This window comes from Mycteria americana, chromosome 2 (genome assembly GCF_035582795.1).
Source record: "Mycteria americana isolate JAX WOST 10 ecotype Jacksonville Zoo and Gardens chromosome 2, USCA_MyAme_1.0, whole genome shotgun sequence".
NCBI lineage: Eukaryota > Metazoa > Chordata > Aves > Ciconiiformes > Ciconiidae > Mycteria > Mycteria americana.
Window position 1 is genome coordinate 138,739,206 of NC_134366.1, and position 12,690 is coordinate 138,751,895.

The following is a 12,690-nucleotide window of genomic DNA, read 5'->3' on the forward strand; positions in this document are numbered from 1 at the left end:
TGAAGAACGGGTCTCTGCTCAAACAGGACACAATTATCAGCATTAGCTATGACATAAAAAACAGAATACACCACAGCCATCATTCTCCACACTTGCCATTTTCCAACATCACCATTCAATCCTCCATCCCCCAAAGGGTAAAAGAAAACTTTTTAAAGGTCAACATAATAGTCAAACGTAACTGATATGGCCCAGAATAACACGCTGTCCTCTGACTTCAGACCGCTTTACATCTTTATTTTCCATTCATGCACAGTCATTTCTTTCTTTTCCAGTGCAAAGGGACATTTTGTATTCCAGGTACCTAAGATGTGTTACCTTCTCACCCCATAAAAACTGTAAGTTGTGAACAGAACACACAATATCAACTCTACAAACTGCACTTTAGCTAAAAGGGAGGGGATGACTACCACTTTCAGACATACTTAGAAGAGACCATCATCTGCAGTGTGCAAGCTTAGCGAAAATATTTTTTCATCTACATACAGTCTTCAGGATCCCTCATTCTTATACTAAGAAGAAAAGGTGCCACGAATGATCTCACTGTTATGCAGTTAACACTAATTTCACACAGAACTGTAGCAAGAAAGTAGTTTGGGGCCTCATTAAAAATTCTGTATCTTTGTATCAAAGTAAGCCATGATTCTTAAAAACAAACCAGCACAACAAGCAAAAGTATGTTTGCACTGCAAATGCCAATACAAATTGGCAAGCAATTTAAAAAAAAAAAAAGCTTTAAACTATGTTATTAGAGCTACATTTTATAGCCAGTAAAGTACCAACAGGTTGACTTCCAAGATAAAGGCAAAAAGTATTCTGGTCACATTGAAATGAAAAAGTATATTTCTGGTTGTAAATTTTTATTTTGGAAAAAATACAAAGATTTAGACTTGAAGAGCATTTCTCCTTGAGAATATAATTGAAATCTGCTACAATAAATAAGGTATTTATCTGTATACACTCATAATCTTCATCCACAAAGAATCTATTTTAGGAAATTGATAGAAAAGGAGAAGGACATTGCACTTATCTCTGGAGACCAAGGTACAAATTTGCATAAGGGTAGCAAGTGAGATGAGTTGACAGTAATCACGTTTATTTCTGGGGATAACATAAGTGGTTGGTCAGCAAGTCTTGACATTCATTTTGAAATGGTAAAGAATAAGGACTGAAGAGCTACCTTGTGAACTCAAAGCATGGTGGAAGAAGTATGAAGAAAAGTAATCTCCACTGTAGACCGGGTGATATCTGAACTCTCACTTGCACAAGTATTAAAACATATGACCCTGGGTTTTGGGTTGGTTTTTTTTCGGTTTTTTTGTTTTGTTTTTTTTTTTTTAATTTGATTTTGTCACACAGGCATATGATGGACTTGTAAGTGCATAAAAATACCTGTAATAAAAGTGTCAGTATATACTATCAAATTTATTCATAGGCAGACTTTCCTCCACCCTTATAAAGTTTTCTTTTTAAATGCGATTTAGTACCTCCTACATAATCTGTGAGGTACAAATAGGTGACATACTGCATTGTTTTTAATTAGAGTGATTTTCTTCAAAATCCATGGGCAAGGCTCATTAGAGATCAATACTGACAGCAATGAAAAACTAAATCTGTTCACACACAGATGAATTACAGCATGGGCAGAGTAAGAGTAAAATTCCATAATAATTCTGACCTAACAAGCAAAATGTTATTTCACTTTCCATGCCCATCCTTCAATCCCAGACTTTTCCACTGAGGCAGCCAATAAAGCAGCCAATTGTGATATGCCCACTATAAATCCTACCAAAGAGCAACAATATGTCTTACATAGCTCACTAAAAAAGCATCAAAATAGCAACTCTCAGTCATCACTACATCAGACATATGTTCTCACCATGTCCCAGGATCCCCCTCCATAGGAGCTCATGTGATCCATACTATCTAAGATTTATGGATAAATCAACACATTCAGTAGATATTTTAATTGTCACCTGTACTCTCTGCCCTTTCATTAATACTTTAATGGCTTCCATATAATGTGGACTATTTTAGCAAAATACAAGTTATCCTTTCCAAACAGCAAGTAACTTCTTGAAGTTTAAAAACAAACAGAAAAATGTAATCAGGCTTTACAGAGGGTGATGCATCTTAGCTGCAAAAAACAAATGCACATTACAAAGAGGCTTCTGAATATCTAAGTAACGGGAGCACGCTCACAGAAAGAGTGAGATTTACTATCAGTTATAACTGCTAAAATGAGAGCAAAGCAAGAATAGTTATCTGCCAGTAACTATTAATGGGAAATTGTTATGGAAGCCATTTAAGGAAATGCAAGACTTGGAATGGTATAATGATGCAGCTGCAGAAGAAAAAAAAAAGTGTGTATTGTTAATATGTTGTTGCATAGCTTCAGACATTTGAATACATGAACTAATTTCAAACTTCAAAATGCCAAGCACCACAGTGACCACACACTTTCCATAGGAACTGTGTCTATTTTATTTCCATAAAATTCTTAAGTAAAATTTCCATTAGTCTTTAACTTGAATAATGTGCAATTTCCATAGAACAAGATTGAAAAATCATAAACAGTAACAAAACACAATGCAGTAAATCCACCACGTTCAAGATTTATTGTTCAAACTATTCATCAACTCAAAATAATTGTATAAAATCAGCAGAAGTATTCCTAATGCTCAGGAGAAGAAACACTGTTCTAGGTAATAGGTAAACGCAGGACTGAATAAAAGAAAATTAATTTCTTCCACTCACTTTTTTAATCATGTAGATACTATTTCTGAATACTCACAACACTGACAAAATAGCTTTGTTTCAAAACAGTGTTTAAAAAATTCCCTGATTTTATTTTTTTTTTTAAATTCTGTATCCTAAATTGATTAAACTATACAAGCTGTCATTTTTCATGTCACATTTCTACTTGGTATGTTTTGAAAAGGCTAAGCTACTGAATCATTAAAAATAGGGAGTGTTTGCATAATGTAAATACTGCTGACAAACTACTAACCCTAGAACTGGTAAGATGCCTTAGTAATATGTAACCGCTGATGTAATATCACAAATTTTTCTCACTACTCAAAGTTGCCATTTCACCAATACATATGCCTGTTCAAAATGTTATTCCAACACAGAGCAGGAGTCCTGGCAACTGTATTTATTCCCTGAAATCTTAAAATATTATCAAAATATTATCTATAATAAATATGTGAAATCTATGTTATCTAAGCTCGATTATCCTGACGGGTAAAAGCCAAAGAATACTTCTGTAAGGTTTAAATTCCCAAGAGAAGAAGAGCTCAGATCCCGTCTGCAAGCACACAATGGAATCACAGCTGACGATGCACATCTTTTTCTGGATGTCTCCATATGCTCAGGAGGGTTTTTTCCCCCCCCTCTCCCTCCCCGTTTCTCCCTCTCCGCCTCCCCTGCTCCCAGCATTACACTGAAGGATTTGTCATTATCTGCCGCCAGGAGTATGAGAATGTTTTAACAACTAACAAAAATAAAGTAGTGCAGTGAACTTCATCTCATTTAAAAATAAAAAGGAGGGATCCTGCCAGAGTAGCCATCTGTAACTAAATTAACTAATAGTAGAAAACGGGTGGATGAATGGATGCAGTAATATACCTTCCACTGAGTAAATATCAGTGTTACTCTGTTCTCAGTTTAAAATGTTGTGTCACACAGAAGAGTATATACTGTAACAACACACCTGACCTTTGACCTCCAAAGCCAAACACAGAAATAAATTTAATTCTGAGCATTTTAACATCTATAAGACTACTGAAGAAATGCGTGGAATTTGTTAAATACTTTATACCTACTTGCATACGAACTGCATTGTTTAGAGAGTCCAACCACAGCAAACATACAAAAAATGAACGTGGCAAGAACAGTTTTAGTTCAGCGTTCCCTTTCTCCAATGCACAAGCTATTAGCACTCGGCAGACAAAGAGAGTTACATTCATACTTGAATATGGTACTGGTCTTCAGTTTGGCTTTTTCTTTTAAATTAACTGACAGCATCCTCAAGGCTTAGACCTCATAAGGCTCTGCAATTCTGGTGAAAGGTGCTAGAGAAACTCTGGCAGAGTGCAGAAGCCCAGATTTTTGCCAACAAGACAGCGACATCAGCAACAAAGGCAAGGAGCAGAAGACAGTGGGCATTGTAGCAGCAGCTGGCTCGCTCACTGACTTTGTTCTTCCTGCTGCAAAACCTGGGCTCCCTGCAGACGGACTAGCTCTTACTGGTTTTCTTTTGAAGATGGAGGGAAAAGTTGGGAACATCAACGCTACAGACTGCTTACACACCTCTTTCGACAGAGCCTTTCAGCCTTATAGTGAGCAAGCTACGTCCTAAATGATTATAAAAACGTAAGTTATTCTTAAATGATTAATTTTTACTTCAGACCTTCAGTTCAATGCAATCCACTACACTATATGTGCGTAAATCCCTAGTATTTCCTCATTTTTCCACCAGGAATAATCTTTGACTATTTTCTCTCCTGAATAATGTAGTTCCAGTTTAAAAACTTAAATTGAACTGTCTTATTCCTAAAGTATCATTCTTGATAGCAATAAAGTATTCCTTCCTTAAATGTCTCCAGTTTCAAATTTAGCACTGACACCACCAGGGCGCACAACAAGGAACACAAGGAGGTTTACACACTTAGTATAGAAGTGTCTTCAGATGTTGCAGAGATACTGATGAAGCATGTCATACATGGATCCTCTCCCTAGTCAAGGCCACAAGCTTGAGAAAATACAAAGTTGAGACATCTTCAGTTTTTATGTGAAATAAGAGTATGGTGGCTGAAAAAAATGAGATGATTACACCACCTTTGCCAGGCATTTATTGCCTAATGCTCACCAAAATGAGATACAAACATATTAAAAATTACGTGATTCTTCAAATATTTGCATGACGTTAAAAAGATCAACCTTTCTTTTTAAAGCTGTTCGCAGTATTTCTGAAGGTTGAGTCCATGACAAAGTATTTTGTTCAAGACCGTAGATGACCAAGACTGGCTATGAACATTAAGCTTATCACAGTACTTCCCATAAACTTAGGGATTAACCATTCGGGGACAATTTACATCTTTCTTTATCTCATGCGACACAGCAGAGCTGACTTCTATGTTCCAGTCCCCAAGTAACTGTATCACAAATGCCAAAAATAAGGGACACAAAAGCATGAGCATCCATACGTGCCTGCATACACGTCTGTATGTGCAAATACGCCCAAGCCTGGTATATCCTATTTGTGACACCACCGCTGACGTAAAGAAGCAAACGTCCCGAAAACTATGTAGGAGGCACGGTACCCACACCAACTACGATAAAACAACCGGTTTCCATTCACAGCGGTCTTAAGCTGCAGGTAAGCAAACAAGAGCCCTGCTTTGGGGAATAATAGTTCCGCTATGACATTAACGATGGCGTGCAACATTGTCATTTCGGAGAGCACCCAACACGGCGGCCCAGCAGCTCCCTCCCCTTAGGTACTCACAGAGGATTCCCCCATGAGAGGAGCCCACCAGGTGGCCCAATGCCGCTATGGGGTCGTAAAGAGCCAGGAAATTAACTGGCTAGAGTTGATTTTATAGTTCAGTACATAAAAACCCAAAGGGATAGAAAACGAATGACTGCCTTCAGCCACAATGGCAACAAACTAAGAACAAAAAAAAAAAAAAAGCTTTAAGTAAAAAGACCGGCAGCCTTAAACTGCTTACTTATTTACAGCAGCAATAGAGCTCTGCCGTAACTGTCATAGCCAGACACTATATGCTTAGCTCAAACTATACTTAAATACCATAAAAATATTATCGGTTCAGTTCTAAAGCCTATTCACCTGCTTCCTACTACTCTGAAAGAAAAAAAAAAAAAAACAGAAAAAACAAAACCAATCGATTATTTGAAGAAGCAGGCTGTTCTCCTTTTACAAGGAGACTCTTTCCTGGCTAAATTACAAGTGTATTTAGACCGTGGGCTCCCACATACGCACGCTTCAGACAGAAGTACACCGGCTAACACAAACTAAGATTCAGCTATCGTTATTTCCCGGTGACCACCAGCAGCCTCCTTGCCTTTCCCCCCCCGGCTTTTCTTGCCAGGCTCTCGGGCAGGTTTCCTGCAGACGAACTCCGCGGCCTGAACGCCCCTCTCTGCAAGGAGAAGCATGCGATTCCCGGGCTGGGGGGGGAACGCTCGGGCCCAAGCGGAGGCGAAGGAGCGAGGGGCAGCGAGGCAGAGGGACGAGGCTCCAGTTACACCTCGCCCGGGAGCCTCCGACCAGCGCGGCGGCAGCGCGGTCCCCGCGGAGGCGGCGGCGCACACACCGCCCCCGCGGAGGCGGGGAGGGGCCGAGCACCCGCCCTCCGCGGGGGCGGGGGACAGCTCCCCACCCCTCCCCCGCTCCCCACGCGCGTGGGGGCCCGCTCCCGGCGGAGGCGGCCGCGGAGCCGCCCGCCCGCAGCCGCCGCCTTGCGCGCAGCCCCGCGGCCGGGAAGCAGGAGCGAGCGGCGCCGCCCGCCCCGCCAGCGGCACCCGCCCAGGGACCCCGGCCCCGCGCCCAGCCGGCTGCCATCCCCTCCTCCTCCGGCTCCTCCTGCCGCTCCCCGCCCCGCGCACACACACGCAGACACACGGCACTGCGGCGGCCGGGCCCCCACCCCTCCCCGGACCGTGGGGAGGCGGCGGCCGGGCGCCCCGGACTGCGCTCGCACGCAGCTGTGCCACCGCGGCCTGGCTGCGCGGCTGCGGCGCCCCGCCGCCCGCCCCCGCGGCACGGCTCAGCCCGGCACGGCTCGGCTCGGCCCGGCGCTGCGCGGCGCGCACAACCCCCGCGCAGAAAGTTAGAGAAGTTGCCCGCTTTGCCCCCTCCTTCCCCGCGCGTCTCCTGCGGGCGCGGAGCGGCGGCGGGGCGCCCCGGCCCCGGCGAGGGGGAAGCGGAGAGGGCCCCGAGCGCCGCGGCCCCTGCCCGGAGCGAGGAAGGGGGCGGCCGGCTCGGCCCCGCGGAGGGAAAACGGAGCGGCCCGCACCCTTGCGCTCCAAGTCGTTGTCAGCCGGGGAAGGGGAGGGGGTGAACGCCGCCCTGCTCCCCAAATCGCCCCTTTTGTCACCGGGGAAGAGACCCTCCCTCCAAGTTTCCGTGTCGCTGGGTGCTTGGGGGTAGGGGGGGAACGTCCTAAACAATCCCTTGAAAATTGCCCTCCGCGCCCCAGCTGCCCCATCCTCCCCCAGCAGGGGCAGGGCAGCCCCCCGCCCCCCGGATCGGCCGCAGCACCCCTCGCCTCCCCGGCTCCTCGCACTTTCTCCCCTTGCCGCCCCCAGCCAGGGGCGCGGAGAGGCGGCACCCGACCTCCGCCTGGCCTGGGAGCAGGAAGCCAGCCCCCTCGGCCCGGCAGGGTGCGGTGCCGTATCCCCCCCCCACCACCACCACTCCGCCGAAACGGGGGACGTCCCAGGGAAGTAAACCCGCGCCCCCCCACCCGCCGCCGCCGAGCCCCAGGGGTGCGAGCACGATACCCCGGCGAGGGGCGGCCCCGCGGTCCCCTGCCGCCGGCTCCGCTCCGGTTCCCCACGGAGGGGGCCGCGGCCCCCGCCCCGCTCCCCCCCGCCGCCGGCGCGGGGGAAGCCGCCTCGCCGCGGCCGCGGTGCCGCCCGCCAACGCCGCCCCTCCGCGCACCGGCGCGGCCCCGGGCGTCCCCCCGGCATTGCACAAGGCGGCCGGGGAGGCGCGGGGGGCTCGGGCACACCCCCCGCCGCGCCGGGGCCGAGGGGGCGTGCGGGAGCCGTTACCGGGGTCAGTGCCGTCTCCCGCCGCGGCTGCCGCCGGCGCTGACCTTCGCTTTGTAAGATGAAGCTGAAGCTGGGGCTGCGGCCGCCATGTTCCCGTTTTAATAACTGCCTGCTTGTTTATTTCAATGGAGACCCTCCCACCACTCGCCCTCCTCCTCCTCCCCTTCTACCCAGAGGAGGGCTGGACGGGGAGGAGGCGGGGGGAGGCACAAGTCACTCCCCCCTGCCCCCGGGCACGGCGGCAGCGGCCGGGCCCCGCGCTGGGGGAGGCCGGGGCGGCACCGCCGCCGCCCCTGCCCCTCGCCGATGCCGCCCGCCCGAGCGCGGGGTGCCCCGCTCCCCGCCCGCAGGGACAATGGCAGCCGCCCCGCTCCCTCGCAGCCCTGCGCGGCGCTCCCGGGAGCCTCCTCCTGGGCACCCGGACGGGGGAGAAAGGCGAAGGGAGAAAAAAAGTCCTTCGCCCTCGGAGGCGAGACTTTAAATGTGGCCCTGTGCGGTCCGCCCCCGGAGGAACCTCGCTCGCAAGCGGACCGGAGCGGTCAGCCCTGACGAGGCTTTCAGCGGCCCAGATTCACAAAAACAGGGGGACGGGGGGAACAGTCTTATTTCCTTTCTTTGCCCCCGAATAAAAAAAAAAAAAAAAAAAAAAAGGAAAACACACACGTGCTGAAAATTGTGTCACAAATGCACAGCATCAACTGTATCGCGCTCACAGGAGCAAGGGGATGAAGATGCAGGCTTTTCCTAGGTTGGAGGAGTGAATACGTGAGTTAAAAATTATTAAGGGCTGGAGGATGATTGTTAAACATTGCCCTTCAGTTCAAGAAGCAATCCACGACGCAGAAGTTCTGTCTTGAAAGAAAAGCTTTACATTTTCACATGTGCCGGTAATGGCGAGCTATACTCTACACACTGTGACTATTGTTATTTTTGACATTTTCTCACATGGGTGTGCAGCCCCAAGTTTTTCTGCAGCTATCCACAGATTATACATTGTTGCTGGTGGTATGGCTAACTCTGCTTGCAGTTAGCCTTGTCCGATACTTTTTTTATCATAACCCTTATTTTTCAGATGGTTACATTTCGCCCTGCTGTGCTGCATGCAATTTCCCATACTTGTGTCTGGCTCAATTTTTTTTAAGGTTTATTTTCTTTCATTGGGCAAAAATAGTTCAATTGTTTCTCCAAATAAATCGAAGGAAAACTGTCTTTTCCACTCTCCTCCTCCACGTTAAAAAAAGTCTTTGCAACCAAGGCACTGAAAACTTGTAATATTTTCCTCTTCTGGAGAAAGAACTTGGGTTTGGGAGGGATGGCCGTCAGAAATCTGTTTGAATCTAGTCCCATTAGGAAATGGGGGTGGAGGAATTGTAGTTTGTACATGCTCAATTAGAGCTTTGCTGCTAAATTAGCCAGAGATCCTACCTACATTAAATGCCGCTGTTTTAGGGAGAGTACCTCTGGCATCATCTCCAGAAGACAAGCGAGCACGCCCCAGTGTTGGGCTGGAGCAGCTGGAGAGCACAACCTTTCCCAATGTCCCTCCCCATCAGTTGTACTCGGCAGAGAAATTACTCTGTCTTCAGGAAGCTCTTCCACCCTGCCCATAAACAGGCAGGCAGCAAAAAGACTGAAGGTTAATTCTGTCTGGAGTGCAGAGAAATCAGAATATTACCTTGAAATTACAGGGCAAATGGGAGTAGCTTGTATGTGAAAAAAACCTGGGGCAGAGTTCTGGAGAGACAGAGCTTTTCCTCTGGCCTCATTTGTTATATCTGTGCAAATCTCTGTAGCAAATAAGCTAACAGTTACACAGGCAATAATGTCATTTACCTCACCGTTGTGATTCATTCGTTGTCCTATGCTAAGTGAAACAGTGGTCCGCTGGGAAAAAAAAAAAGTATGTCTTTAATTTTATGACCATGAGCAGACCATTTTAGAATTGCACAGGTAATTTTAATTCCAGCATTTCTTATTTATGAAAGCTTGTTTTTTTCCAACTTCACACTTCCTTTAACATAACCAAAAGTCTTTATTAAACTAGTACCTAAATCCACTGGGAAGAGCAAGGAAGGCCTTTTAACTTGCCACAGTACAAATATAAAAGATAGCCCATGTAACACAAAGTTTGTGGTCTCCACATTGACAGAACCCCCTGAGTCTGATGCGGCTGAGTGTCCTTGTCAAACTGAGTGAGAGAGGGGATTTAACTACACGCATATGCTCAGGTCCACTGAAATTCGTTACAAGCTTCTAACTCATGAGCAAATACATTTTGTCATCTAAGGCCAAAACCCTGGTTACAAATATCACTGTATGCAAAGACCAACAATTATGTTATTCCTAACTGCTATTCTTTAAAGGGCAAGCACCATCTTCCAGATGGGAAACAGATTCGATAAACACATTTCAGTGCTGGACTTTATTCAGCATTACTGCTCTTCTCTGAACCTTCTCCAGTGTCACCACTGCTGCATTATGCTGACTAGAGCTGGGCTTAGTTTTTCAACAGAAGCGTCATCTGTTCTAAACAAGAGTAATATAAACTTTCTGTCATCCTCTCACATTCGTCCTCCTCCCGTTTATACTGCTAATCATGCCGGCTATTTTGTTCACAGCATCACTTTATACATTCATTTGATTATTCACTGCAATCTGCAAACCTTTCCTGGTGTGAAATTTAACACGGAGAGAAGGTTTTAATTATTTTGAATTTTCGGTGAAGTTTGGTTAAATTTCCTTTCATAACTTTTTTTTTTCCTAAATCAACAGGAAAAAAAATCAGAATCTGAACACAACCATGTTTTCCTGATCAGTATAACCATATATTGTCAATGTTCTTTTTTCTTACTTACTTTTTCTACATAATGTATTTCTTTAAAAAATGGTATACTGGGTACTGTGAGTACAACTAGCATTTGCAGGTGTGTTTCTAACTGATTTTCAAGTAAGTTAAAGTTATTCTTCCATAAGGTGAAAGGTTATGAACAAATTGTTCAATGCTTATGAACTCGGTGGGCCACTCAGGTATGGCTGCTGTCTCATAAGCTCTATCTGCAGCTTTAATACGTAGCAAAGAAGGGTTTATGTGCACCTGCTGACACCAGGGCTGTATGTAATGCAGCTGTTGGTGCACAAAGCCTTTTTAATGAGCAGCTGCATTTACCCTGTAGAATCACTCTGCCCACCTTTATGGGGAACTGAGTCCCCACTTATTAACCTTCCCAAGTGGGTTTAAATATGGTCTTTATGAAACCAATAAGATTTTTGTTGACACAGTATATACCTAACTCAAACCCACAAAGAAAACAAAATGAAAGTTAAAAACATTTAAACCTACTATATCATCTTCATCCTCTTCAGGGTGGGGAGGACCTGTCAAGGTCTTCTGGTTGAACCCTCAGCTCCAAGTAGGGCCAATTTTGAAGTTATGCCAGATTTCCCAGGGTCATATTCAGCCAAGCTCTTACTGTCTCCAAGGATGGAGATTCCACAGCCTCTCTGGGCGACCCATTCCAGTGCTTGACCCCATTTGTGATTCCTGCCCTCGCCCCCCTGCTATCCAATAGGTCGGTTCCAGCTTGTGCCAGTTGCTTCTCACAGTGAAAAGGCCACTGGGGACCTCCAAGAAGGCTCCATATTCTCTTTGTCTCCCCATTAGGTAGCCGAAGAGAACAATAATGTTCCCATCAGCCTTCTCTTTTTCAGACTGAACAGCCTGACCTTCTCAGCCTCTTCTTGTACGTCACGTACTCCAGCCTCCTCACCATTGTGGCAGCCCTCCTCGGGATTTGCTTTTTTATGTCCATGTTTTTCATGTACTGGGTAGCTCAAAACTGCACACAGTAGTCCAGATGTGATCTACAAGTACTCCACAGATGGGAATAACCACTTTTCTCAACCTGCTGGCTATTCCCTTGCTATTATGGCTCAGGATGCCCTTGGCCTTGGCACGCTGCTGATTACTGGTTGCTCACCAGGACCCCCAAATCCTTTTTTGCAAAGCTGTTTTCTGTCCACTTGCCCCCCAGCTCATAAAGTGGATGGCTATGCTGTCCCAGATGCAGGATGCTGCACCAGCATTTGTTGAACTTCATAAGCTTCCTGCCAGCCCCTTTCTCTAGCCTGCTGAGGTCCCTTCAGTGCACTGACCACTCCTTCCCAATTTGCTGTCATCTGCGCTTCATCTCATCACTGAGGTCTCTGACAAAGATGTTACACAGTATCAGCCTCAGTATCCACCCTTGAACCATACTGGCCACCAGCTGGACCTGCTACTGCTGATCACAGCCCTTGAGCCCAATGGTCGAGCCAATTTTCTGCCCAACTATTCTGTTTCAGCTGGGATAGGGCTAATTTTCTTCCTAGTAGCTGGTATAGTGCTGTGGTTTGGATTTAGGATGAGAATAATGTTGATAACACACTGACGTTTTAGTTGTTGCTAAGCAGTGCTTACACTAGTCAAGGACTTTTCAGCTTCCCATGCTCTGCCAGGGGCACGAGAAGCTGGGAGGCTATTCCACACTCAACTGGCCAAAGGGCTGTTCCATACCATATGACGTCATGCTCAGTATATAAACTGGGGGGACTTGGGGGCAGTGATCGCTGCTCGGGGACTGGCTGGGCATCGGTCGGTGGGTGGTGAGCAATTGCATTGTGCATCACTTGTTTTGTACATTATTATTATTATTATTATTATTATTATTATTATTATTATTTTCTCTTCCTCTGCTGTCCTATTAAACTGTCTTTCTCTCAACCCTCAGGGTTTACTTTTTTTTTCCAATTCTCTCCCCCATCCCACGGGGGGTGGGGGCGGGTGTGCGAGCGGCTGCGTGGTGCTTAGTTGCTGATTGGGTATAAACCACGACACCAACTTATCTTCCA

General features: G+C 46.4%; 1 protein-coding gene across 5 annotated transcripts in view; it reads right to left on the reverse strand.

Annotated features, from left to right (window-relative positions):
* The window catches only part of NCOA2 (nuclear receptor coactivator 2), a 197,534-nt gene extending 189,499 nt beyond the window's left edge, over positions 1–8,035 (reverse strand). For 2 of the 5 annotated variants that reach the window (XM_075494790.1, XM_075494786.1), the window contains exon 1: positions 7,848–8,034. The gene's annotated coding sequence lies outside the window, so the exon portion shown is untranslated. Of the gene's footprint in view, positions 1–7,803 lie in introns of all 5 variants that reach the window. The other 3 variants (XM_075494788.1, XM_075494785.1, XM_075494787.1) reach the window with 2 other exon arrangements.
* Positions 8,036–12,690: the final 4,655 nt, after the last annotated feature.